Here is a 27,933-nt window from a genome sequence, read left to right on the forward strand (position 1 = left end):
CCTCTCAAAAAAATAGAAGACACAGAGCTCGAAGAAAACGTGGAAGCTTTCGTATGCTCTTTGAAAAAATCTTTACCCATAAAGGAGCCCTGCCTTCAATGGTTAAAAGCATTCCAACAAAGAGACCCTGTTTGTGCACAACTTCGCCGGTGAAGCAAGAAAAAAGAATGGTCCTCCAGGCGAGATTTACCAGTGGCCCTAAAACCCTTCTACGAGCATCGACACCAGCTGACTCTGGAGAACGATTCACTCCTCTACGTTGCACGAGTTGTCGGCTCAGCCTCTTGCCAAAACGAAGTCCTACGAATCTTACATGAAGGACACTTCTGCATAATAAAGACACTTGCTCGAGCCGGAGGTTGTGTCTGGTGGCCCACTATAGAGCTGATGTCACGTCCTTGGTGAAGCAATGTGAGCAATGCGTCGGAAGAACGAATAACAGGAAAATGCCACTAAAACGTTCCGCATTTTCAGAAAGACCCTGGCAACGCTTTGCAATGGATTTGGTTCGCTATAAGAGCCAGTGGTGGTTGATAGCAACAGGTTGTTTATCAAAATACCCTGAACTGGCTCGCCTGAAGAGTCTTACGTCCGCAGCTGTAGTCAACCAGTGCAAGTCGTTTTTGCACGCTACAGGATTCCTGTGGAAGTGGCTTGCGACAATGGCCCGCAGTTGTCATCGACTGAGTTTTCACTCTTCACTACGCCTTCAAGCACATTACCTCTAGCCTTCACTATCCTAGGAGCAATGGACTTGCTGAGGTTGCGGTAAAATCATGAAGACTTCTATAAAGAAGACGAAAGACCCTCACTTGACGCTTCTAGCTTACACGTCGACTCCTTTGAAGAATGTGTATAGCCCAGCGGAACTACCGATGGGTCGTTGGCTAAGAACCAAGCTTCCTCTTAGTTCCACCAAGCTGACACCCCAACTGCAGGATCAAGAGAGCGTTCGAAAGTTCGATGAATAGTACCGGAAACGTCAAAGGAAAGACTTCGGCAAACATCACGGAGTGTGCGACCTGTCGGAGCTATTCTACGGAGACGACGTTTGGTTGACAGACCTCAAGCGCAAAGCGACCCTACAAGCCCCAGCCGATGAGCCTCGTTCCTACTCAGTTAACACCTACACTGGTGCTGTACGCAGGAAGAGGGCCCCGCTAGTTCGCTATTCCCTGCTAAAACCAACGCGGAAAATGTTTGTACCAGTGACGGTGTAGGACGCCCCCGCCCCTCCCAGAGTAGGACGTCCCCTCCCCCTCCCTACTCCCTTGCAGCCCCCACCTCACCTGGAGCGTAGCGCACGACGGAAGATGACGCACTTCCTCCCCGGATTCCCCCCTTGCGTGCGCAAGCTGGAGCCGCGATCGCCGGCTTACCCTCGCAGATTTCACTCGCACATACAGCGTACAGCTTCCAGCGACGATTTTATCGCTCTTGGACTTTCTACGGAACCTCACGGCGACGGTTACAGCGACGCCGATGGCAGAAATGCGCCTTGAGTGTCCATACAACTGCTATCCCAATAAAGTTAATAAAGAAAAAGATAAACCAATTGAACTGAAGGTGGCATAACCGCTGAAGGTAAGAGAGAAAACATAGCAAAGTGCCGAAACTGACTTGCTTCAAGCCAAATACTCGTACTACTCAGCCATGAAAAAGCAGAGCTCTGATTTTCACCAGGAATGCCTAAAAGCCATAAGCCACTTTATTTCGAGACAACAAAACAAAACATGTAGCTGTTCATATATGAGCTCCAGAACTAATGTCTCATGTATTCCTCCTTATAGCGTTTTTCTTTCCGGAACTTTACTTTTCCCGAATTTACTCTTCCTGTTCAAGAACTAAGCACACTGGATAACGGTGGCTCCGTCGAGAAAAGCAGAGCTTGTGCAACGCTCACATTTGAAGCTTTTGCTGTTAACTATTAATTAGGCACGACCCGACGTTTGCCGGGAGATCAGCGTCGCTTTCGCGATAGTCAAGAAAATCCGAAGTGGGTCAACGAGTTATAATTTCGTCCTTAATCGTTTTATTGCAGCTACTGAAGCCGAGTGAAATGTATTGAAGTCCAAGTACCTCTGCAGCCTCACGGGAGAAAGAGGAAAACTACCTGTACGCAAAAGAGCCAGCGAAACACTCATAAAGAACATATTCTCGCCTTTCTTGGCTACTATTTTCTGTTTTTACACCGTGTATTTATTCCCTATTTGGACTACTTCCATCACTTGAAGCACAGAAAGACCAAAGACTGCATTTCGGCACAGGCATTTCCAGCGAGAGTGCTCTCCTGAGATTGGAGAGGATGTCTCCAAGATTGTGGGTCGCAACGATAGTGTATAGCCTCAAGACAGGCACATACAGAGAGGAAATAAACTGGTTCAAATCACCAAAAATCAATAGAAACGAGATAGATCTTGCCGAAGTAGAAAAAAAATCTCCAACCAGAATCCAGAAGAAGCGCCCCAGCGCTGCCAGTTTTTGGAAGCAAGCAGCTGAAGGCGACATTCCACAGCTCTCTTTCTGCACAGGCAGGTAGAGCCCCACTATTGCGCCATTTTTCTTCCTCCGTTCCTATGGTGCTTCCAGGTGCGATGCAGTAACTATGTAAAACCTCACAAGAAGTCTGTTCGCTTCGCAGGGAAACGGATGAGACGTGTAGCCCTGAAACGCTTCAATCTCGCGGCACTTTTCCCGCGTCTCTTAACTACGACAGCCGCCCCATTCATACGAAAAAAAGGGACAAATAAAGGAAGTGTGGAGCGGGGAAAGAGTAACTGTTGCATCTGTAGCATAACTGACAAAAAAGAGACCACACAACCTTCCTTTTGCACGAAGGAGCATTTGCAGGAAGTACGCATTTGCAAAGAGGAGGAGGAAAGAAAGGGAGAAGGCAGAGATGTTAACCAGAAATAACTTGCAGGAAAAAATATAAAGAGGAAGCATTATCTCGTGTGAAACTCCAATTTCCCCATTCAAATGCGCCCTAAATACAGAAATGCTTACCTTGAGCAACCGCTAAACCAATTAGAAGGAAACCTGGAGCGTTCAATTTGGAGAGTCAAGTTCTGGGCATGTTTGGAAAACAGAAGAAGGGCATTTAGCTGGGCTTGTTCATCCATATTAAGTTTTGGGTGAACTGCTCGAAAATGATGATGTTTGTTCCTTTCCATGTCCCACCTTTGCGCAGTTCAACCAAAAGTCGAAAAACAGAATTTTGATACAAAGTCCTAATTATTTTTCTTTTAAAAAATTGCAGTTTTGTCCGACGGCGAAGAATTGAAAGACATGGAGATGTTGAGCGTTGCATTTGAATTCCGTAGACATCGTTTCAACAACACGCGGAAGTGACGTGGCGCGACGCCACACGCGAGACAACTGCTGCTGCGCGGTATAAACAGGGCCTTGGCAGGAACCAGGCGCCTCACAACGCTGAAGCGATGAAGAACTCCGAATTCAGCATTACCGGTGAGGCGTCGGTCCGCGATGGTAAACGAGAAGGAACTGACAGATGAGCATCGGCGTATGTCAGCGCCCATGCAAGAAATTATTAGATGGATTTGGCTCGACATGAACCATCCATTCCGCTGCAACCGCAATATGTATGTGATGCAAGGTTCTTGTACTCAAAGGTTCTGACGGTTCTCTTAGGCGGAGCCTCCGAGAACCTAATTGAGGACAAAGCAGTTGGCTTGGAAAACACACACACAAAGTTTTAATAAAACTAAATAGAAATAGAAATATATAGAAAGCATAAAAAATTGGCTGAAGGCTTAGCTTGGTTAAGCCTGGAAGTTTGCGAAAGCAATACCCTTGGCTGCGCCTTGGTTCGGCTGATGGTGTGGACATGGTTGCCCTCTCTTAATCTTATGGCTATACATCATCCGACATAGCGCAAGGCAGCGCGCCGACCACTGCGAGGAGCCGAGCTGTAGCCACATTTATCCTCCTAGCGCGACGTCACACCAGCGAGCGCCCTCTCTCGGTAGCGCCGTAGCAGCGGCGCGCAAGGCTTCGCTTCCGCCATCGATGCCGCGAGCTGGGGCCCCGTCTCTCGGTCTGGCGTGACATCACACCAGCGAGCGCCCTCTCTCGGTAGCGCCGCAGCAGCGGCGCGCAAGGCTTCGCCTCCACCATCGATGCCGCGAGCTGGGGCCCAGTCTCTCGGTCTGGCATGACGTCACACGGTCACGTGACGCGCAGCTGTGTAAGGAGGCGCCACGACCACCGACGGGCCGAAAGTGCGAGCAGTATTACTTTCGCAATGATAAACACTCAGACACCGCGGTAAGGAACACACTCAGTGCTAGTACGGCGTTAACCAGTGCGCGAGCCGGGCTGACCACGATGGCAGTGGCGCATAACAGTCTCGACGTGCAGACGCGGCGACAAGATGGTGAGAGAAGTTGCGCCGGTCTCACGAAAGGTACGGGTATAGGATGGTTGACCGGGCGACCGGAGCGCGCCAGCTCTGGCTTGGAGAGGTAAGTCAGGTGGCTTGGCGGCACGAGCAGATGGCGGTGGCGTTCTGGCCGGGCAGCTGGTGGTAGAGCTCGGGCCCGTAGCCCGACTGCTCTCGTCCTGCCCACGGGCACAGAAGCTCGAACGCCGGTCTTGGGCAGCAGGCGGCACGAGGGGGCGGCGTTCTGGCTCGGCAGCTGGCGTAGAACTCGGGCCCGTAGCCCGACTGGTGTCGTCCTGCCCACGGGCGCAGCAGCTCACCGGCCTTGAGCAGCTGGCGGCACGCTCGGGTAGACTGGCGACGCACAGGAACGGGCTGGCTGGAGGCCCCGGTCGGGTGAAGTCCTGGTGGCTCGGGTCCGGAACCCGACCTCCCGGTCCGGTGGCCGACCTTCTCCTGGCATCGCTTCCTGGAACTCTCCCGGCGTCTCCCCCTTTTGCCAGTGCACCACGCTTTTTCTTCTGCTCTGGCCGATTAGTCAGTTTCCGATTGGCTGGCTTACGCGCCGTGGTCTTTCCTAATTGGTTGTCTTTTCTTCTTTTAGTTCCTTTTCTTGCGCCGCGCGTTCACGTGCCGGACGCTCTTCGGCGTTGTTGTTTTCTCCTTCCAGCATGGAATTCGCCTCGGCGCGCGCCCGCCATGTCTGCTTCTGTCCGTCCCGACCTACGCACCATGTCGCGCACCACACACATTACAATGTGCCATGGTTGGCCCTGCACACTGCCTCTCAGCATCATCGCTAATTTGCGTGCGGGCAACGCTGATGCCAGCAGCGGAAGCCCGAACGCAGCACTGGCTAAGGGTGGAGCCAATTGAACGTAGCGTGACGCTTCGAATAGCTGCAGCATTTTAGTGGCCTCTTTCAATTCGCTGGATCTCGTCACTTAATGCACAACTAAGGCTGGGTGACGATCGCAGTACCTCTGGTTTACACAATTCGAAAGTTCGCTTTGGACGTCTTGCGTTGTCAAGTACCAATTATTGTGATTTCTGTTTTCGCTGCGGTGTTTCTGAGTTCTGAACTTGATCCTTGCTTTCTTTCTTTAATTTTTACTATGTTTGGTGATTTTTAGAAACAAACGGAAGAGCTAATCAAAGATTCGTTCCGAACAATTTATAGATTTATATTCCTTTTTTAAATGAAGTAAACCCAGTCACGATCAATGAAGTAGGTTACATAACCAAATGGTTTGCCTCTAGCCGCATGTTTATGTTTGCTCCGGAAGTACAGCATCTTCTTAAGGCAGCTATTCAGTGAAAGTTTAGATATCAGCAAAGTGGGTGTGCAGTGAAAGCTGTTTTATGAATCAGGCAGAATAAGATGATAATCGAGAATTTCAAACCGACATTGATGAATGTGTTTCATTCCCCAGATTCACTGTTACGCTCTTTCAGCACATCGCATTGCAGGATATTAGAGCGGCTGCATCAAGGCATCGCCATCGTCGCAGCAGCAGAGACGCACTCGCTCGCGCTGCATGCGCTCGCGGAGGGGTTCGTGGCGCTCTGGGCACCTGCTCACGCAACCGTAATAAATTTACTTTTCCGTTGCTCCAGGCGTCTCTTTTCTACGCCCAGCTCCGCCCAAGACCCCACATTGTGATGGCCCGAAGGTTTCGTCTACTTTTTTGTGGGGCCATGTCGATTGAGCAGCCAACACAACCCCCCGAGGGCCAAGACATCATCCACCCCACGGAAGGCACTTGTGTCACCGTGCAACTGCCGTTGCTTTGAGACCAGAGCCCGGCAACATTGTTTCTCCAGGTGGAATCTTACCTTTTCGCCACCGGCATTCGCACCGAGCTGCGCAAATACCACTTTGTCGTCTCCGCGCTGTCCCCATCAGCTGCCTTAGCCGAGGCTAATGACCTTTTGTCTGGGAAGCTTTTTCCGCAACGCCATCTGATGATCTCAAAGCTGCACTACTACAGCGCACGACGCTGTTGTCGTGCACCCTTATATGGTGTATTGCACTGCCAAATGCTTTCTCGTCTTAATATCTTTTCCCTGTCATGGTGCAACTGAAAGTAATAGAGTTTTAAGTTAGTGGCGTTTGGAAGAAGGGCTGGCGTGATGTAAGTTCGCTCGATATTCTTACGTTGCAGAAGTCGCATGCAAAGGTATATTTACAATATTTACACGAGAGACAACGATGCATAAACAAAATGGCTGTTGAGAACAATTCCACCTCTACACGTCAAATTGTCTTCTTCTGACTGGTGCCACTCATGGTTGCGCCGCAACATAACGCCCGCCTGTTCAGGTTCCGTCTCGGCGCTAAATATAAGGGAGGTGAACTCGCGGCAAAGGAAGGCTTCAGCCGAGACACATGCACGACGTCCTTGGGGACACGCGAGTCATGAGGAGCAATCTCGTAGTTGACATCGCCAAGCTGACGCAATATCGTGTATGGACCCTGTGTAGCGCGGCCGCAGCTTTTCAGACAAGCCGACGCGGCGACATGGTGCCCCTAGGAGGACAACGGAGCCAGGAGCAAATCAAACGTCCCGATGTCGGCTGTAGTACGGGATTTTCTGCGTGGCCTGAGACTCGGTGAGCCGGGAGCCGTTAATCTGGCGTGCCGTGTGAGCCCGGCTGAAGACGCCTTTTAGCGTATTCAGTCGGAGTGTTCGTCGAGGAAGGAACCAGCGGGTGAAAAAGCTAAAGAAGGTTGGCGGCCGAACAGAAGGTAAAAGGCTGAAGACACTGAAAAGCCAGCGGTCTCGTGGCGGGAAGAATTACAGGCGAATGTCACGACGGGCAACGCTCTGTTCCAAACGCTGTGGTCCACGGAAACATACATAGACAGCATTACTGTTAACGTGCGATTGAGCCGCACCATCAGTCCGTTTCTCGGCGGGAGGTAGGAAAATGCGTAGAAAACTACCTCGTGGGCACGCGACTCGCCTGCTCGGCCGAAAAATCCGAACTGCTGCTTTATAGACCAGTCAGAAAGGGGCACCCATCTAAATGCTACACCTCCTGGAACAGCAAAAGATCCAATTAACGGCATCAAACGGCCTACCCATCCCGATAGTAGAGAAAATCCGGGTTCTAGGAATGATGATAGAGCATAAGGGTGGCAATGGCGAAGTACTTCGCAAGATAACGGCAAAGGCCACCAGCACGATGCAGCTCATTCGACGCATCACCAACAAACACGCGGGCATGCGCGAAGGCAGCGTCATCCGACTCATACAAGCCTTCGTCATTTCTCAGATAAGGTACACGGCAGCGTTTTACAACTGGACGGTTGCGGAAAAAAACAAGCTCAACGCGCTCATACGCAAGGCGTACAAATGTGCGTTGCGACTTGCGCCTGGAGTTAGCACCACCAAGCTCTTAGAACTAGGCCTACACAATACGCTCGAAGAACTCGTGGAGGTGCAACAAGTGTGCCAACTTGAACGCCTATCCAAGACCCGCCCGGGCAGACACGTACTCGAAAATCTCGGCATTACACACTCGCAACACGGCGTCAAAGTAGACATTGCAAGACCCATACGCGAGCAACTATACGTACCCCCGTTGCCTCGCAACATGCACCCCCAACACCACACGGGGAGGCGTAAAGCCAGGGCAAAACACATGAACAAAAGTTATTCTAACGACAAGGAGGCGGTCTTCACCGACGCAGCCCGCTATCGAGACAGAAAGAGTTTCGTGGCGGCAGTTACTAGCCACCGAGGCAACCACCTCATAAGCGTCACCGTGAACACGGCACATGCCGAAGCGGCAGAGGAAGTGGCCATAGCACTGGCCCTCACACAAACCAAAGCTACATACGTGATCTGCGACTCGCAAACGGCAATTCGCAATTTTGCAAATGGGCGCATCTCGCAAGAGGCGTATCACATACTCCAGCGACATCCCACACACCAGGGAGAGGCCGACGTTGATAACCGAAGGCATTTGCTATGGATCCCGGCACACACTGGAATGAGCACCCCCAAGGAAGCGGCTCATGGCGCTGCTCGAGGCCTGACTCGCCGAGCAGCATCGGAGGAAGAGCCCCCGCGGGGTACTGCAAACGTCTGGGCATGGGAGGACCGTATGACCAGTTTTCACGACATCACGGCACACTACCGATTGCAAAGACGCATATACCCGTTCCCTCACGCTAGGTTAGACAGGACGCAACCAGTACACTTGTGACAATTACGAACAGACTCTTCCAGAAACCCCAGACTCATGCATGCCATGTATCCAGACATGTACACTACAAACCGATGCACATCGTGTGGCGAGGTTGCCACACTAAATCACATGTTATGGGAGTGTCGGGACCTAACAATCAAGTCGGGCAGTGCCGACCCCTCCGTCTCTTCCAGCACCAGCCTCCAGTCACGCTGGATGACCGCACTGCTCAGCTCTGACCTGACAGCACAACTCTGGGCCGTCCAGCGAGCCGAGGAAGGCGCTTCGAGACAAGGTCTCGGAACCGCGTCCGCGGCGGGTGCCCAGACCCACTAAAAAGACGCCGGACTCAAATCTTGTTGATTTGAAATAAAAGTTTACGCTCTCTCCATCGCATGTGCTAGAACGTGTCAAGTGAAGCTTTCATGAAGTGGATAACTAAATGCTGTGAAACTAAATGCGATACATACACTTGTCTTTCTTGTACTTTTAGGCAACGTGTGATCTCACGCAATATTATCATTTTCTACAGAATAACAACGAATAAACCAAAGTTTCTTTTTTTTATACCTGACAGCTCAGCTGCCCATTCTCCTCTTTTGTACTGCTGCATTTTCATAAACATAAAGGTAGTTTCGTTATTTTTTTCGTGGTTATAATTCTGTGCAGGCCGTAACCATTGATATTACCTCTTTATATGCTGGATTTGGTGTTTGTCAAACAGCTTCCTTGGTGTAAATCGTGACACTGGTAGACCGAAAATATTTTTTGCACTTACTAATGGCTCCTGTCATTGACAGGGTCAGTTATCACCACTTCTTCTCCAACTACTGCCACGTGCACTTATATGACATGCACCTCCAGGGAAGCTGCAGCGAAGTGAAGGGTCAGAAAAATCAGCAACGAAAACCCAATAGTGCGTCGTTATTGTTGACTTTCCTTCCCTTGCAGTAGAGGAAGTGCTTCAGGAAGGCATAGAAGCACGAGTGTGTTGAAATTCATCGACGTAGTCGGCAGGTATGAAAGGTCCCTACGCGTAAGCTGTTCTGGGCGATAGAGAATTATATATCAGGGCGCAAACACGCAAGCACGCGAAACCTTCACTGTACAGTGGTGGTGGTAGAAACATCTTATTCAAGAAGTTAGTAAGAGAGTTACTTGCTGTGCGCCTGAGTGGCAGCTCCTAGTGCGGGACGCCATTGGAGAAGGCTGCTGCCCGGGCGCGCGTCACCAAGGAACGTTGAGCTTCCAAGGTAGAGCAGCCAAGCAGGTACTCCTCACAAGCCTCTCTAGTAGGGATGGGGTAAGGGGATGAGAAGGAGAGTGGAGTGGCGGGGCACGAAGCCACAACGTGAAAGGTATCGGCAAGAACCTGACAAGTCGGGCACGTGCCTCAGATTTCCGGTATGAAGTGCCGGGCGACCGCCGGACTACGGAAAATATTGGGCTGAAGGCGGCGTAGTAGTCGTTCGTCCGCTTTCGCCAAACCGCGTGCAGCGTCAGGGTAGAGTCGGCGCTAAGTGCGATAATAATCCAGAGTATCGCTGTAGCGTGTGAGGCTCGAGTTGCCAGGATCCGACTAAGGACATGGAGGGGCAGCGGCTTGGTGGAAGGAAGCGCGGGCAGCGACATTCCCGCCTCGTTGCCGGAAGACATGTGTGGCCTGGGGTCCAGACTATTCTGTTGGAGTTAGGGTTGAAGCGCCAGGAGGCGGCCCGAAGGAGACTAGCCGCTAGCGGGGCCAATTATTGAAAGAAAAAAGAAAAAATCGGAGGCAAGCCTGTGGAAGTTTAGAAGGAAAAATTAAGTATAAAGTAGAAGAGAAGTAGTTAAGCGCAGGTTGGAAATTGGGCTCCTAATGAGAAATCCAACAAACCCCCCAACCACCCACCCACAGCTCCAGCCGCCATCCGCAGCACGGGCGAGTTTTATTGAATACAGCAAGTGAGCTTCCGCATGCCTGGCCCACGGTAGGCCAAGTAGCCGACATGGCAGGTCGGTGATGCTGCAGGTCATAACGGTTGCTGCCCGGAGTAGGCCGGAGTCAATCAGGTGAGTAGCACGACCCAGCAAGATGGCCACACGATGGGGCGGGAGCAGTAGATCTCGCAGATGAAGCCAATGACCTGTGCTGCAACCCAGTCCAGGTAGTGTCAAGGAGTGCATGTTGACACTTGAAAGGCATGCTATGGTGACGGCGATGGCGTCTAGAGGTAGGTAGTGAATGCAGCAGGACGGGAACATCAGGCGCCAAGAAGAGCGCAGGCCGACGCCTGGGGCTCGAGTAAGCTAACATGCGGAGGTGATGGCAGCAGAGCATGATCATCCCAGACGTCCAGGAAAGAAGGCCAGGCAGGTGGAGCCGATGCCATAGTCTGCACATGTGGCTAAGGACAAAGAGTGAGAAGGGTCAGAGTGCACACAAGGAGCAAGGGATGGTCATGCAGGCAGGGAAAAGAAGAGGCGAAGCCACGAAGGGTAGAAAGAAAGAAGCAAGCAAAATGAATGATGACGCATGTAGCTAGAGCCAGCTGACATGGGGAAGCCCTGCCAATAGTAGGCTAAAGCAGTGCATTTGGCAGAAGCAAACATGCAAAAGCAACATGGTTGAAAAGAATGAAGAGAGTATAGGAATGATATAGTCGAGTTTTGACGCGTCGGGAGTACGGGAAGGAGGAGGAGAGGAAGGGGCAACAGAAAGGACTTCTAGGCGCGCTAGACGCAGAAGTAACGCTCGTGAGCGTCGAGAATGTAGTAGACCAGCGTAATTGGCTGGAGTCAATGACTGTACGTGGGCGTCGTCACACAATGCCTGAACGACTTGCACAGTGTTCGGGCAGGTGGTAAAATAGTGCGATACGTCCGCGCATACAGCTACAGCGCCACACGTACACAAGTTGGAAGTGTGAAGGTTATATCTGTAAAGGTATGAAACAAAATGGCCATGGCCGGTAAATAAGTGGCCAAGAAGTTTATTCGGCGGAAACCAATTAGTTATGTTGTCTACACTGGTAACCCAGGGATATAGGTGAGTGTGAGAGCCCTCGCGCTGCCAATAGCAACTCCATTGTAACCGCGCGATGCGACGAAAGCGCGCGCGTACCGTGTTAATGGACGCCGCCGCAACGCGGGAGAGTACCGTGCGAGCCGCCGACGTTGCAGCGGTATCTGCCAACTCGTTGCCCACGACGCCCCTGTGTCCAGGGATGTGGTGCAGGTATGTCCGCCGGCCCTGACGAGCGAGCAAGGTGAGCGTCTGCATGCATGCATGCATGCAGACGCTCGAATATGCAGACGCTCGAAAATGGGCATGCGTTTGCATGCCCATATTCGGGAGTCAGTGTCTCGAAGATGCGATAGGGCGACAATAATGAGAGGCAGTCAGTGTAAAGATGGACTGGAACGCTGGCCGGTAGCGAAGCTATGTACGCGGGCGCCTCGGCGAAGGCGACAGCCTCGACGCTATACGCGCATGTGGCGTTGATGACCCTGAATTTACGGACGGCTGCCAAGAGACCACTCGGGTAAAATGCAACAAATGCCGCCCCCGCCGAAATACTCGTGTACGCGCCATCAGTATAGACATGGAAAGCGGAGCGTGTGACGATGCGAGCAGCGTCTGCGGGGGAGAGCCGCGTGAACACGAAACGGCAGGTTTCGCTCGGGTGGTGAGTCCAACGGGTAAATGAAGAGTCAACATCGCTAGGGTGAAACGTGTCAGACCCGTAGTGCGTGATCTGACGGAGCGTAAGTAAGGAGAACTCCGCGTTGAGGCGTTCTAGGTCAACCGTAAGAGGCGGACAGCGGGCTAATATTTGTAGAGCCGAAGTCCTGGTAGTATGGTAGGCGCCGGTTAACGCGATCAACAATGACCGTTGCACCGACAGGACACGCGTCTGGAGATGCGTTGTCGGGAAAGGCGGCCACCATACCGGGGACGCGTATGCAATCGCAGGCAGCAGAACCTGTCTATGTAAACGATGTAAAAGTACTGGGCGCAGCATAAAATGCATGCGAACGAAAGTTAGTAATCGAGTAACCAATATCTCGGCTTTTGTCTTAAGAAAATCAACGTGGGCGTGAAAGTTCAGTTTGTTATGAAAGACCACGCCGAGGAGTTTAATGTGGTCCTGATGTTTTAGAAAAGCGCCATCCAATTGGATAGACGGACGGCGCTTAGATGTACCAATGTGCCCGTTGTTGAAGAAGACAAAAAAAGATTTTGACTCGCTAATTTTGACCTTGTTTTGCCGGGCCCAATCGCAAATCAAGGTTAAGACCGATTCTGCTAATGCCTGTAATTGCAAGCGCGACGAGCCAGAGAGCAATACAACGGTGTCATCAGCGTGAGCCTGTATATGGACGCCCTCTGGTAGCGGGAGACTGAGTAAGGAGCGAATTATGAAATTCCAGAGCAGAGGGCTAAGAGGCGAACCCTGCGGACTGCCGATGGAGGGGCGAGCCGAGATGTCCCCAGTCTTACACTTGAGGACGACCGTCCGATCTGTAAGAAAGGACTGGAGGAGGCGATATAAGTTCGTCGGGCAACGGTGCTTGCGGAGAAAAAAACAACACGGCATCGTGCCAGACACTGTCAAAGGCGCCCGTAAAATCCAATGAAATCAATACTGCAGGTGTCTTGGCGGCCTTAAGGGCACTAAGCCGGTGGTTTAGGGCGTATAGGGCCAGCGGTGCACTCCGGGCATGGGTGAAACCAAATTGGTTTTCGTGGATGAGATGGCGAAAGTGGAGAAAATAATAGAGTCGAGAATTAAGAAGGCGTTCCAGAATTTTACCGAATAATGAATTCATTACGAGCGGACGATAGGAAGACGGAAGATTGGGGGGGGGGGGCGGCCAGGCTTGAGAATAAAAATGATTCCACCTGTCTTCCAGTGAGAGGGAAAGTGCCCCAGTCGGAGAGCGGCGTTGAAGATGTGGAAAAAGAAGGAAGGATGGATCCGAAAAAGATTGTGCACAAACATGCCCGTCAGCCCATCTAGCCCCGCCGCCGCGCGCCGGTTGCCTAGAAGGAGGGAGTGCTCGATCTCCAGGAGCGTGAAAGGACGATCGTTGGGCACCTCCGGATAGGGAGAACCCGCGATCGCGTGAATGCGGCTATGGTAGGCGTTGTCTGCTGCGCTATCATCAACAGCAACATGCGTACTCAATAAAAGGGCAGCTGACGCCTCGATTGAGGTGGTAAGGGCGCCGTCCCAGGTCTCGAACGGGGGAATGCAAGTTATAGGGTGGAGCTTCGCAAATGCCGACTGCAAAGGCCGGCCGAAGAGGGTGCGCGACGTGATGTCCGAGCACAGGGCGCGGTCGGCGGCAGCCTTTGCGCAACGAAGGCTGCGCTTATACGCCGCGAACGCCTGTGCGTACTGTGAACGAAACACATCGCGCAAGGCGGGGTCACGTACGCGCTGATAACGCCTGCGCATCGCGCGCACCCGCGACCGTTCCGCAGTCAACTGAGGCGTCCACCACGTCATGGCACCCCCACTATGGGTCCGTGGCCTGCGCGCGTACCGCTGGCATAAGGTGGTATATGTACTACAAGAACGCTCAATCGCGGCGTCGAGCGTCCAAGCCGACGAAAAGCTGCAGCGACATATGCGATGGAACCAGGGATCGCGGCTGAGGAGCTCCAAGATCTGCGCCCGAGCGTAGTTTGTGAGGCGCCTCTCGGGCGCACTCACGGCAGCGCTTAATGTAAATTCAATGTAACGGAGGTCGGATAAGGTGTCCACATCCAAGACGGACCAACTGTACCCACCGCCTACAATTGAGACAGACGCCAAGGTCACGTCTATCCACGAGTGGGCATATAGGGCGTCTCATAAGTCGGGAGGGAGTCAGGGAGATTAAGTATGTGCAGGTTGTTAGCGCACGCAAATTGAACAAGCTGCGCGCCGCGCTCATCGCCTGAGACGGGTTCCCATAACGCGTGCTTCGCGTTGAGATCTCCGCCCAAGACAAAACTGGAGGTTGGATATTGCGTGAATACTTGATTGAGTTCGTCTAGTACGCGCCCAAGGGGGCGATGTGGCGGTGCATACACAGCAACGACCACAAGAGAAACTCCCGCACCTTCGCAGGCAGTGTATCGCCACAACCAATTGCGATACGTAGATTGGGAAGAACTGTAGGCACGGAGCCCGTGCCAGCAGGACCACACGGGGATGGTCGTTAGCATGGAAAGTGTGGAGTGCGTGGGGCACATTGGTCACTCTGTTGCCGCGCGTGTGCGGGTCGGTTATCAAAGCAAACGCGATGTCATGCTCGAGCATGCGGTGAATGAAGAGCTTTGTGGCATCGGAACTGCTGGCAAGGTTAGCCTGAATGAATTGGAATGGTTGCAAATCAGCCATGTCCAATAAAGGAATGACGGAGCAACAGCCCCAGTCCATCCAGACGGATCCAAGGTCTGGGAAACGGTAAGTCCAAGCCACAAAGCGTACGTGCAACCAAAGGTCAGCGCACGCCGAAGACGCCAGGACACAGTGGCCCAATGTCACCGTTCAGAGTCGCACGCCAAATATACCACAGGTCCTCCCCCAGCCCCTCAAGCACCCGCGCGAGCACAGACATGGTAAACAGGAAAAAAGAAAATATAAAGAGGCTCCAAAGAAAGGGACAGTAAACAAGGAGAATGAACAGCAAAGGAAAAAGCAAGAAAAGTAGTCGTAAGCCGCACGGCGATCCCCCGTCTGCCCGCCACGCCGAAGGCCGCACGCTCCAAGAGGGCGCGCAGCACCAAGCGCCGTCGGCGATCGCGAGCGACAGGGGACAGCGAGGCAGTGACATAAATATGGAAATATTGCAATTAGCCATAGTCGGTGCGGGCCCGCAAGCGGGCTATCCTGTCCTGAAGAAGCGGGCAGGTCTGAGAGCCCGCAGGGTGAGCGCTCGGTCGTCCCGCGCGCTTACACTCGCTGCAGCAGACGGCCGCATCCCCCAAGCGAACGGTGCACCGCTCGCCGAGGTGCGACCCCGCGCAGCGCATGCATACCGCGCGCTCAGGCTGTGAACGGATGGGACACGCGCGCCGGGGCTGACCATAGGTGGAACAAAATGTGCACGTAGGCACGTGGAGGTCTTCCACCACGGTCGCTGAAGTTCACCCTACAGCGACACGCCCGCGGCTCATAAGTGTCCGAAACGCCGGAGGATCGACTGCAGTTACGTGGGAGAAATTTCCCGAACGCTCCCGGAACGAAAACCGCACCTCACATGACGAAGCGTCAAGTTTAAGGTCTGTGTTGCGCAGGTTGATCTGATCAATAAGCGCGTGAGCCGGAATGTCAGGGTCGACCCCCGTAAGTTTGACCTGTGGTTTGCGACGATTTATCAGACGGACAAACATAGCCATGTTGGTTATGGTGTTACTTTCTATAGCCTGTTGTAGACGCTGCATGGTAGGAAGGTCGTTTGATAAAACCGTGACACCGTGAGGCGTTCGACGGAGCGTCAAATCAGTTAGGTTCGCCTGAACAGGGTCAATGTTGCTCTTAAGAAGACGGAACACGTCCTGCGCAGCAGTGGGTGATGGAACCAGCGGTGTTAAAAACATGATGTGAGCATGCTCACGTTTGGGTGCCGGAGCTTGCGATGGAACCAGCGTAGAAGCGATCGCCGGGGCAGACGCCGGCCCCACATGGACGAGGCCTGAAGCGCCGGCACCCGGCGCCAAAGTACTAGTCGGCACACCGTTCCGAGCAACCGCCGCATAAGTCAATCCCGGCAGCACCTGGAGGCAGCCTCCGGGCGCAACACCGCGCCAGCACCACGCATACGGTCCAGCTGGTCGCCGAGCTCGTCAGCGCGGCCACACTGCCGCGCCGCCACCGCTCTCATATCAGCACATTCTTGCATCAGCTGCCTCAGCAGGCCCAGGATTTGCGACCTGTGGCAGTTGGTCACCTTGCAATTACTGTCAAACAGGACGTCTGTAATTGCCTGTTGAAAGGCCACCGCGTGGTGGTAGGCAGCAGTGAGCGCGGCGTCGACCGAGCCACGTTCCGAACTAGGCGCCGCCGCGCCGTGCGGCACATCAGAGCCAGCTGCTGGCCCGCGCCCCACTGCCACAGGAGCACCGGCTTCCTGTGAACCGATATGGAGATCTGCGATTAGGCGATCGCCATCCACATCAAAAACAGAAATATCCGACCGCTTCGAGTCGCCTGTGGACGAAGTATCATTGGTATTGCCGGGCGTTAATCCCGCGGCAGGCACCTTCGCGTCAGCCATACCCCGCTAGTGGGTGTATGAGCCATGGACCGAAGGGCCCGAACCGCCAGCCGCTACGAAGGGCGAGAAAAGTGAATTAAAGGCCTCTTTTGCCCAGCTTTCACGTCTAGAGAAGGCACGATGCCTTTAATCAGTGCCTGAATAGCGAAAATCGCAAAAAGGAGCGAAGGAACCGACCTTTAGACGAGATTTCCGAGGAGCGATGCAGCCAACGGAACAGCAGTGTTATTTTGATTGGTTTACGCCTGCCATACCTACATGGTGGTGCGGGCTTTCAAACTTTATTTTTCTTTCTTTTTCTTTTAAGGGGACACACAAAGCTAGCGGGGCGATGGAAGCCTGAATGTATCGAGAACAGGCTGAGCGCGAATCTGTCAAGGTAGTGCGAGTGGAGCGTTGGGAGGCGGCCAAAGCGATGGCAACCTCCTCTGCATGAGTTACAGTGTCGGCTTTGAAGGAGAGGCCATCGACGTGGTGATCCCCGGTGATCACAACGGCCGTGAAGTCACCCGAGGGGGAAGGACCCGAGACGTAGAATACGCCGGGCCAATCGGACTGGCGCGCCTGAAGGGCATCTGCACGCGCTTGCCTCCGACCGGGGTGTTGTTCGGGATTCATGTTGTGCGGGAGTGGCTTCACCCATAGCTTCTGCCGCCAAAGTTCCGGTATCGGGGAGGGAGGGACCGGGTTAGAGATTGTGTTGAAGCCAAGTCTGTGTAGCAGGCGGCGCCCGCAAGGCGTCTGCGACCGGCGAATGAGTTGATTGACGCGATAGCCTTCCCACAGCTCCGCGAAGGAGTTGTGCGCCCCCAGGGCCGCAAAGTGGCCTTTGGAAGTATCGATGGAGAGGTCCAGCGCGCGCTTGTACACGAAGCGGAGAAGAATATCCAGCTGGTGTTCGTGGTGACGACGCAGGCGAAGGTAGGATGAGGCGCAGAGGACCCGACTAGTCAGAAACACTTGGGCCAAACGGAGGGACTGGGTTTCACGGGGGCCGCCACGCTTGGTAGAGACCCGCCGAGTCATACGAGTCACTTGTTTGCTGGTACGTCGGAGAGCAGCTATGGTACCCTTAGGGTCCACTGAGGACGAGAGCTGAACCCCGAGAATGCGAAGGTCCTGGACCGACGGGACGGGGCTGGACGGGAGAGAAATGTGGGGTGGCGGTAGGCGGGAGACTGATAGAAGGGTCGATTTGCATGGAGAACAATGCAGGCCGCAAGAAGTGGCGTAAATGTCCTCTAGAAGGGCCGACTGTTGTAGGCATTCACCGATTGGAGCCGGAGAGCTGGTGTTAGTCCAAATTGTAATATCATCAGCATAGAGTGCATAGTGTATTCCCTGAACCTTGTGCAGGATGTCGGTCCAGGGTGGGCGAGGTTCAGCATGGCCAAGTTGAAGAGTAGGGTTGACAAGACCATTCCGTTAGGTGTAGGCCGTGTGCCTAGTGGGTACAGGCCGCGTTCAGTCGAATCAAGGCGGATGAAGACGGCGTGATGAGAAAGAAAAGCGCGGATGTAGTCAAAAGTATTCTGTCCGCAGTCTGTGGTGGGAACGTTAGCGAGAATGCTACTATGACATTGTCGAACGCGCCCCGAAGATAGAGAACGAGAACGGCTTTGTCATTTTGGTGCATAATAGTTGGTTCTGCGACATCGTGGTTGAGCTGTAGCAAGACGTCCTGTGCCGACAGGTGCGGGCGAAAGCCAAACTTCGTGTCGGCAAAGGTCCCCCTAGCCTCCAGGTAGGTGGAAAGGCGGTCGCGGACCATAGTTTCCACGAGTTTGCCGGCGCAAGAGGTGAGAGAAATGGGTCTCAGGGCCTCAATGCTAACCGGCTTAGGGATGAATGTGACCAGCAATGTGGTCCATTTCGATGGGAGCAGTGAGCCGTCCCATATCGAGTTAACGAGGTGGAGCAGCGATAAAAGAGCCTGTTCGGGGGGAGATTGGCTAGGAGCGACACTGTGATAGCATCCAGTCGCATTCTCGCCAGCGCAGCTTGCAAGTCGGGAAGCGTGTATGGATCGTCGAGGTTGGAGGTAGGGAAACCAGAATTTGTGTATTCTGGGGGGCCACGGGGTCGACCGTGCGACAAATGTATCGGTCGCAGAGATCCTTCGCTGGTTGATCCGTCGTGCCCTGATAGGCATACAAGGCGCAACGGAGTTGACGCTGTGTTTCTCCACGGGTGGTATATGGGTCCAGAAGGCTCTGGAAGAGTCGCCACGTGCTCTTGGAGCTCATCTGGCCTGCTGCCTTCGTGCAGGTGTTGGTCCAATTTGAATCGACAAGCTGCACAGAATATGCAGCCGCTTATGCGGTGAGCGCCTCGATACGGGATCGGAGTTTACTGTTCAGCTTGTTTCGCCGCCAACAGCGTATGAGGCCGCGGCGAGCATCCCAGAGATGGAGGAGGTGTGGGCCGGTAGCAGCAGTCAGGTTAGAGGTGGCAAGGGTATGAGTGTGCGGTCGTTGCGTATGAAGAGCATAGGATGCGCATGCCGCGTATTCGCCTGAATCAGGGAATGGGGGTAAGGTTGAGATCTCAACTTGGTTCAGTCGGTAAGACGGGCGTAGCCCCAGTGTTGGCGCATTTTCTGTCGCGATGTGAAGGCAATGCGAAGCAGAAAATGATCGCTACCGAGGGTTTTATCGAGATTCTCCTACGTGGCATCGCGGATGATATGTTTGAGGGAGAGGTCCGGGCAAGTGTCACGTGAGACCGAATCGCCGCAACGTGTGGGATGTACCGGCGCGGTGTGCAGCAGGAGGCTAAGTGAGAAGATGACCTACTTAAAGCCGGCTTCGGGTCTTCTCGTAGTGGTAGCCCCAGTGAGGGCTGGGGGCGTTAAAGTCGCAAACTATCACTAGGGGTTCACGCGCTGCCGTACGCAAGGCCTGATGGAAGAGTTGCGTGAAGGAGACCGCAGAAAGGTAAGGGGGGCAATACAAATTCAGAATATGAATCGAGGGTTGGCCCCTACGCTGAGGGAGCACTGAGACTACGCAGTAGCCGTGCAGCAGGTCCAGATGGAGATCGAACCGCCGTGTATATCTTATGCATGAGGAGGCAAGTTGAGGTGGCGCCTACGTAGGAGCAGTAGCCGGAAAGGATTGGGGTTGAGCCCGATTCTTGGAGCGCCGAGAGGGCCGGTTGAGAGCCAAGTGATTGGAGAAATAGGGAAAGGTGTAAGTGCTTTCGCGTGTTCCCGAAACCTCTGGATTTCTGCTGTATGATATCGAAGCTGGACGGCAGATTTGAATGGGGTGTACGATTGGTGGCCATCATGAATGTCCTAGCTTTTAAATGTCATTCTCCATGCCCTGTTGGGAGCCTTCGCAGACATGAAGGGGAATAGAAACCGAGTGGCCCTGTGTCGAGGTGGGGCTGGCCACCTTACGGCGCCGGGCAGCGGAACCGACAATACTTCGTAAGGTAGAGCGGAACCGTCATATTTTGGATTTAAACTGAGTAATCACCCAGACCTGAATTGCCTGCACCAGCTCAGCTACTATGCATTGAATGCTGGGCTGCTTAGCACGAGGTGACGGGATCGAATCCCGGCCACGGCGACCGCATGTCGATGGGGGCGAAACGCGAAAACACCCGTGTACTTGGATTTAGGTGCACGTTAAAGTACCCCAGGCGGTCGAAATTTCCGGAGTCCTCCACTACGGCGTGCCTCATAATCAGAAAGTGGTTTTGGCACGTAAAACACCACATCTTTTATTGCGTTGAATGGATACAGTGGAGGTGTGGTGGCGGAGCAGATTGTCCAGGCGGGAGACGCGCTCCTCGAGGGGCAAAATTGAATCAATGGGTAGAGGGTTCTTAGCTACGGTAGTCGGGGAGTACTCGGTGTGGGCGCCGCCCGAAGGCTAGACTTGAGGGGGGCGGCCAGCGGGGCCGTGTAGGTAGGGACGGCGGGGCAGGGCGCCTGCGAAGTGCGCTATTGCACGGATGCACTTGCTTGGTGAGTAATGCAATTTGTCGCTGAATGTCCGCATTCTGCTTGCAGAGGGCCGCAAGTTCAGGGAAGGGAGGGGCAGCAGGGTGGGGCAGAGAGGCTTGGAAGTAGCAATTCCTCCCCAGCTACTCACCTGTGGTGGCGTTGTCGAGGCATCGAGCGGAGAAAATTATTGAGTTTCGGGTGGACGCGGTGAGCAAGGATGTTTCGGGCGGCAGCCTTTCTTGTCGTGGAGTGGTGGTGACATGAGCCCTCGAGCATGTGCCGAGGACGACGTGGGCTTCCGGTATTTGCCGTGCAGCCTCTGGCCCCGGTCTCGAGAGCGCCGTGGCCGAGGAAGCAATTGGGGTGGCACTCGCGGTCAGTGAGGCCTTCGGGAGCGAGGACCCAATATTGGGCACAGTGGCCTGGGTTGTGGTGGTAGCACACAGAAGGACGGTGGCCTATGGTGCCGCACTGAACTCACGCCGGGATTGTCTTTTTATATGGTCGAACGAACGTCGCCACGCAGTGGTAAAAGAGGAAGCGGTGGAGCTTCGAGCCCTAGAAGGTAACACCGCCGCGGTGGAGTCGTCGAGTTCACGAACCGCAAGGATAGTACCTTGGGGCCAGTGAAGTTCCGCCTTGATGTTTTGAGGGGTCTCGGCAGGGTTGGTGGTGATAACCTCAATGATAGTTTCCACGGAAGGCTTGGCGTGACTTCGGACTGGTAGCTGCTAGTCCCCCACCGGTACCTGGAAATCTCCGAGGAGTTGTTGAGTCTTGGGCTGCATGGTAGTGCTGCAGATGATGATGTTCTGGTCCCAGATCGGGCATACTTGGATTTGTGTGGTGGTCGAGTCACTAAGGTAAGCCCGGATTGCGTCGCCCAGACGATCATCAGGGGAAAAGTTGCGCAGCTCGCAAGGAACGCGAGGCTTGAGGACCGCGATGTGGTCGTCTCGGGAGAGGCGAGTAGTTTGACGCGGACACCACTTGCGTTGCTTCGCCGACGGGAAGGAAGCAGAGGTGCGCGCGGCGTCTGTGGGAGGCTACGCATGGGTGCCTTGCGCAGCTGCGGAAGGGCGGTCAACTGCGGCGTCTCGGAGCAGGGACGCGGGATTGGATTTGGCTTGCCTACGTTTCCAGATACTCACCATATGTTTCAGGTGTTCGTTCTCCGAGGGCATAAGCTGATCGATGGAAGAAGTCTCCATCGTAAGTCCTTGTGCTGAGGCAGGGTCGTAGCCCGTAACCACAGTGGCTGCGGCCAACGTCGGGCTGAAAGCCACGACGAGGGACGCTAGGCATCATGAGACAAGGCCTAGCGAGGCGGCGTGGTAGCCGGGAGTGAAAACAGTCTCTCAAGGTGCCGAAAATGGGCCCACCTGGACGAGAGTAGTATCCGGGTAAAGCATAGAGCTTGGCGATTACGATAAAAGGCTGTGAGAGTGATGGTGGTGATGGTCCGCAGAAATGCGCAAACGTCCGCGGAGCCAGTGTGAAGAACGCCCGACGCCACCGAACGCTCGTTGCGCCCCGCCCCCTAGCGTACAATGTGTGAGAAAGAAAACACTAAGCGACCCCGTCTACAAGCGTGCTCAAACATGCGCTCAGAAACTCGCCCACATGCGCAGACCCAAGTCTGTACAAACAGACATAAACCCGCACGGCGGCGCTATACGAGCAAATATTTTCTTAGATTGTCCGATCACTTATACATTTCAATTTATGAGTTCGAGCCGGTAAGTTCTCAATGCCTACTCTCTTAGATGTAATTCTGAGGCAGATGCCGGTCTTGACATAAGCTTTCCGACACTGTGAATTAAAGCGCAGCGGTGCGCTTGTCTTGTCCGAGTTACAAATGCTTATTGTTAACCTACCGTAATGCCAAACCACAGGTAATAGTAGATTTCGTCACAAGTTTGATGGCACTTATGTGCAAACTGCGCTAGTTTCAAATTTTGTTCAATGTGGACGCACCATGAGAACTCGCCAGCTTTAAATGCCGGATTAACCGCAACATGTAGCCAAACTTGAAAGGCTAAAAAGGTAACTCCTTAAATTTTGATAATCATTCGCTCATACATTTTGATTTCTATATTAAGTGACGTTCGCCTCTTTGAGTAATTCAAATCGCAGATTAAAATTGCGCTCTCTGCCAAAGGAGATTACAAGAAAAAATTAGTTAATATAGGATCACTCACCAAATATCCCACCTAGAAATTGTTTGAACACAATGAAATGAGGAAGTTTGAGCTTTAGGAAACCCGCATGCAGGCTCCTCGTACCGAGGTGTATGCGCAACCGAAAATTGCGGTGTAAACCGAGCACGCCGTGTCATCGAAGGATTGAATTGTGCGTAACTGTTCTTCGCTAGCAATACCTGGCCCTTGGCAGGTATACGAGCGAGCATGCGCCCGCAGAAGAGACGCGAAGGCTCTAGATAGCAGGGGTGGGAGGGGGAGGCTCACGTGAGATTTGTGGAAAATAGCACCAACGTGCGAGCACTGGGGTTCAAGCGGCGGACAACACGGGCTCCCAACTTGAACCGAGAGCAGGTGTGCAGACACGCACCGGGCGCGTAGCCTTGTTTCTACTGAAGAACAGGCGAAATTCTTAATGCTAGGGAGCCGAAGCAATGAGCCGAGAACCGCTCGGACCAGCTGTGCAAACATCAACTTATAGCGCGGGAGAAAGCAGGAAAGCAACGAAGGCGAGATCCGGCGGCTCTGCCCGATTTGTTTGGGAATGTTGTGCGATCCTTGCTAGGGCCATGTTGCGCGAGGGCAGCCACGCGAGTGATGGACGGCGAAAGCCCGTGGGGGGGGGGGGGGCGCTTTCCTCAAGGTTTTATCGTCGGCGAGACGACGAATTGGAGTGCCTGGGTTGTCCGTACTCCAATTTTGCTGTCGGTTTCGCACGGTGACCTAAGATCGCCGCCGAGCCCCAGCGAAACAGTGCAGGCAGCTGCTGTGTTCATTTCCAGAGGATCCTTCAGTCATTCGTCCTGTTGTCACACTGGCGACGTTGCGTGCTGCGAAACGCACAGCGGGAACCATGATTGAAGAACAGATCGCGGCGGGAACTGTTGATGAAAAGCACCCGACGTTCTTCACGTTCCACTCAAGCATGCGAGCGCGCGTTTGCTTGTATGTATGTATGTATGTATGTATGTATGTATGTATGTATGTATGTATGTATGTATGTATGTATGTATGTATGTATGTATGTATGTATGTATGTATGTATGTATGTATGTATGTATGTATGTATGTATGTATGTACGTACGTATGTATGTACGTATGTATGTACGTATGTATGTATGTATGTATGTATGTACGTACGTACGTATGTATATATGTACGTATGTATGTACGTACGTATGTATATATGTATGTATGTATGTATGTATGTATGTATGTATGTATGTATGTATGTATGTATGTATGTATGTATGTATGTATGTATGTATGTATGTATGTATGTAGTCCAGAAAAAAGGAGCATACTTAGTATAAAAGCGTATTGACTTGCTGATGTTCCGGCCGTGCCACGGCCGAAACGCGTACAGGGTAGAGGTTTTCTACGAAGACGTTAAGTAGTATTTAAATATAGACGTTTTCAAATGAAAGGACTGTTCCTTCGGAGATATGCCGTCAGCGTTGGCGACAACTGGGTGAGGTGATACGGGGTAAGTATTGGTTGATTAAAAAAGTCAATTAATTAACTTTTTAAATGTTAGTTACCGCGGGCTCACCGCCATTGGGAAATTGAAGTGAGCTATCCGTAGAAGCCATATCCACTTTTTGATCTGGAACGGTGGCACAACGAATTTCGACTACCAGAGCGCACGAAGCCAGAACGGTGAGAATTCAGCGAGCGCAAACCAGCGTCTCTCGAGGCGAGGTTCTTACGTCACGCAACAGCGGGCAACAAGCGCGCTGCGATAGCGAGGAACCTGTTACGGCTCAACGCGGCCAAAGGCATTACATAGACGTTTACCACGAGGCAACCCTCTCCTCCCCCTCTCACTGATGAGCGCCTATCAAGAAGTCAACGCCGCTTTTACGCTGATGATTGACGGGTCAACAAAGGACCTCTCTACCGGAATCTGACAACCTGAACTAATGATCATAAGGACCAACGTTGAATGCTACCGTGAGAACGGCTTCGACCTCGGACTTCCAATTTGCTATATATTGACACGTGTCCTCGTTTATCGCATGACCACAGTTCACCGCCTAACAAATGCTATCGCACAGCGCAGGACGCGCCTGCATATACCAAATTTCTCGGAAGTTATCGGTGGTTCTATCCGCTGTCTTTTGTCACCGAACCTTGCGTAATCGGATTTCATGTATGCACGACGCGAATGGTGTAGAACTTTCTGGAATCGAGGATTCAAGAATTCGTCATAGAAGATTCGAAAAACACCAGTCGCAAAGCATCGCATGATAACCGAAGAGTGCGCTCGACAACTCTGCCAGAGCCCTTACCGAGCTTCGTCGCGAGAACGTGAAGTTATAGGACAACAAGTCGACGAAGTGCGGCACGACGACGTCATCCAGCCGTCACAAAGCCCATGGGCATTACCTGTTGTTTTGGTGAAGAAAAATGACGGAAGCTTACGTTTCTGCGTCAATTATCGTCGACTGAATAACATCACGAAGAAGGATGTTTGCCCCGTCCCACGGATAGACGACGCATTGGATCGGCTCTGCAATGCAAGATGCTCCTCGTCGATGGATCTCAAGACTAGCTACTGGCTAATAAATGTCGACGAGCGGGATCGAGAAAAAGCCGCCTTCATCACGCCAAACGGCCTCTACGAGTTCAAGGTCATGTCATTCGGTCAGTGCTTGGTGCCTGCAACTTTCCAGTGCGTGATAGACACGGTGTTAGCAGGGTTGAAGTGGCAGAATTGTCTGCTTGGATGACGTCGTCATCTTCGCCGGGAATTTCGACGATACACCTTAGGCGGCTTACGACAGTACTGGAGATAATCGAGTCATCAGGGCGGACTTTGAATCCAGAAAAGTGCTTCGCTTACGATGAGCTTCTATTCCTAGGTCACGTAATCAGCAAGTCTGGAGTCAATGCGGACCCGCAGAAGACAGCTGCCATCGCAAAGTTCCAGCAGCCCATCGACAAGAAGGCAGTGTGGAGATTTCTTGGCATGTGTACTTACTACAGGCGCTTTCTCAAGGACATTTCACGCATCGCTGAGCGGCTGAGAGATATAACTAAATCTGATGTTGAGTTCAAGTGTAAAACGCCGCAGGCCGACGCATTTCAAGAACGCAAACAACGCACGCAGTCGCCGCCGGTACTTGAGCACTTCGAAGAAAACGCCGATACAGAAATCCAAGCCGACGCCAGCAGCCTAGGCCTCGGGGCCTTCCAAGTCCATAGGAAAAACGGACTTGAACGGGTGATAGGTTACGCTAGCCGGTCGCTGTTAAAAGCGGAAGGCAATTATTCTACGACCGAAAAGGAATATATATGCCCCGCCATCGTTTGGGCCACAGCAAAATTTTGCCCTTACCTATACGGCAGGCCATTCAAGGTCGTCAGCGACCATCAGGCGTTGTGTTGGCTAGCAAATTTAAAGGACCCTTCAGGACGGCTGGCGCGGTGGAGCCTCAGACTACATGAATATGACATCGCTGTAACCTACAAGTCCAGAAGAAAACACTCTGATGCCGATTGCCTGTCCCGCACCCCCATTGACCTGCCGCCGCAAAACGACGAGGATGACGACGCCTTCCTTGGAATAATAAGCGCGGAAGTCTTCGCTGAACAGCAACGAGCACACCCGGAGCCAAGAAGCCTCGTCGAGTATATGGAAGGGCACACCTACGTTTCCTCTTGGGTAGTTAAGCGAGGATTGTCTTCGTTCTCGCTTCAAAACAACCTGCTCGTAAAAAAGAACTTCTCACCAGTCCGCGCCAACTACCTTCTTGTTGTTCCCTCAGCGTTGCGTCCAGGCGATCCGACCGCTGGACTCCTCGGATTCTCCCAGGCACTATCGAGGATGCAGGAACAGCATTACTGGCCGCGCCAGACCGCCCACGTTGCCCGTTACGTCAAGACATGCCGAGAATATCAGCGACGCAAGACACCGGCCACAAGGCCAGCGTGATTGCTGCAGCCGATCGAGTTTCCTTGCCGACCATTTTAGCCGATCGGGATGGACTTGTTGGGACCCTTTCCGACGTCAACATCCCAAATAAGTGGATCGTCGTTGCGATGGACTACCTCACGCGCTTTTCTGGAACGAAAGCTCTGCCGAAAAGTAGCGCAGCCGAAGTGGCGAAATTCTGCTGCGCGACATCCTGCTGCGACATGCGCCCAAAAGTTTTCATCACCGACAGAGGAACGGCTTTTACAACGGAGCTCACACAAGTCATTCTACAGTACAGCTAGACAAGCCACAGGAGGACAACTGCCTGCCACACGCAAACGAATGGTCTTACAGAGCGCCTGAATAAGACCCTCGCCGACATGCTAGTAATGTACGTCGGCGTCGAACACAACACCTGGCATGCCATCCAGCTGTACGTAACCTTTGCTTAAAACACGGCGGTGCGAGAAACAACACACATCACGCCGTTCAAGCTGGTTTACGGCAGGAACTCGACTACGACTCTCGACGCCATTTTACCGCACGTCACCGACGAAGACAATCTTGACGTCGCCACCTATCTTCAGCGCGCCGAAGAAGCCCGACAGCTCTCCCGCCTGCGGATGAAGAACCGGCACAGGACCGACACCCGACAATACAACCTTCGATGACGCTACGTCGAGTGCCATCCCGGCGACTGTATTTGGGTTTGGACCTCAATACGCCGACGGGGACTTAGCAACGAGCCTTTAAGCCACTTTTTGGGACCGTACAAGATTGTATGACGCATTGGCGCAGTCGACTATGAGGTCGTACCAGACGGCATTTAGCTATCACAGCGGCGCCGCTGACGACCTCAAGTAGGCCACGTTGTACGACTTAAGTGGTTCCACCAGTGCTAATGAACTTTATGACGTTGCGCAGAAAACCTTTAGACTTTCTTCTTTTTTGGATTGTGTTATTTTGGACTTTCTTTCTCTTGGTTGTTTTGCTACTTTTGTTTAA

This window comes from Dermacentor variabilis, chromosome 2, assembly GCF_050947875.1.
Source record: "Dermacentor variabilis isolate Ectoservices chromosome 2, ASM5094787v1, whole genome shotgun sequence".
NCBI lineage: Eukaryota > Metazoa > Arthropoda > Arachnida > Ixodida > Ixodidae > Dermacentor > Dermacentor variabilis.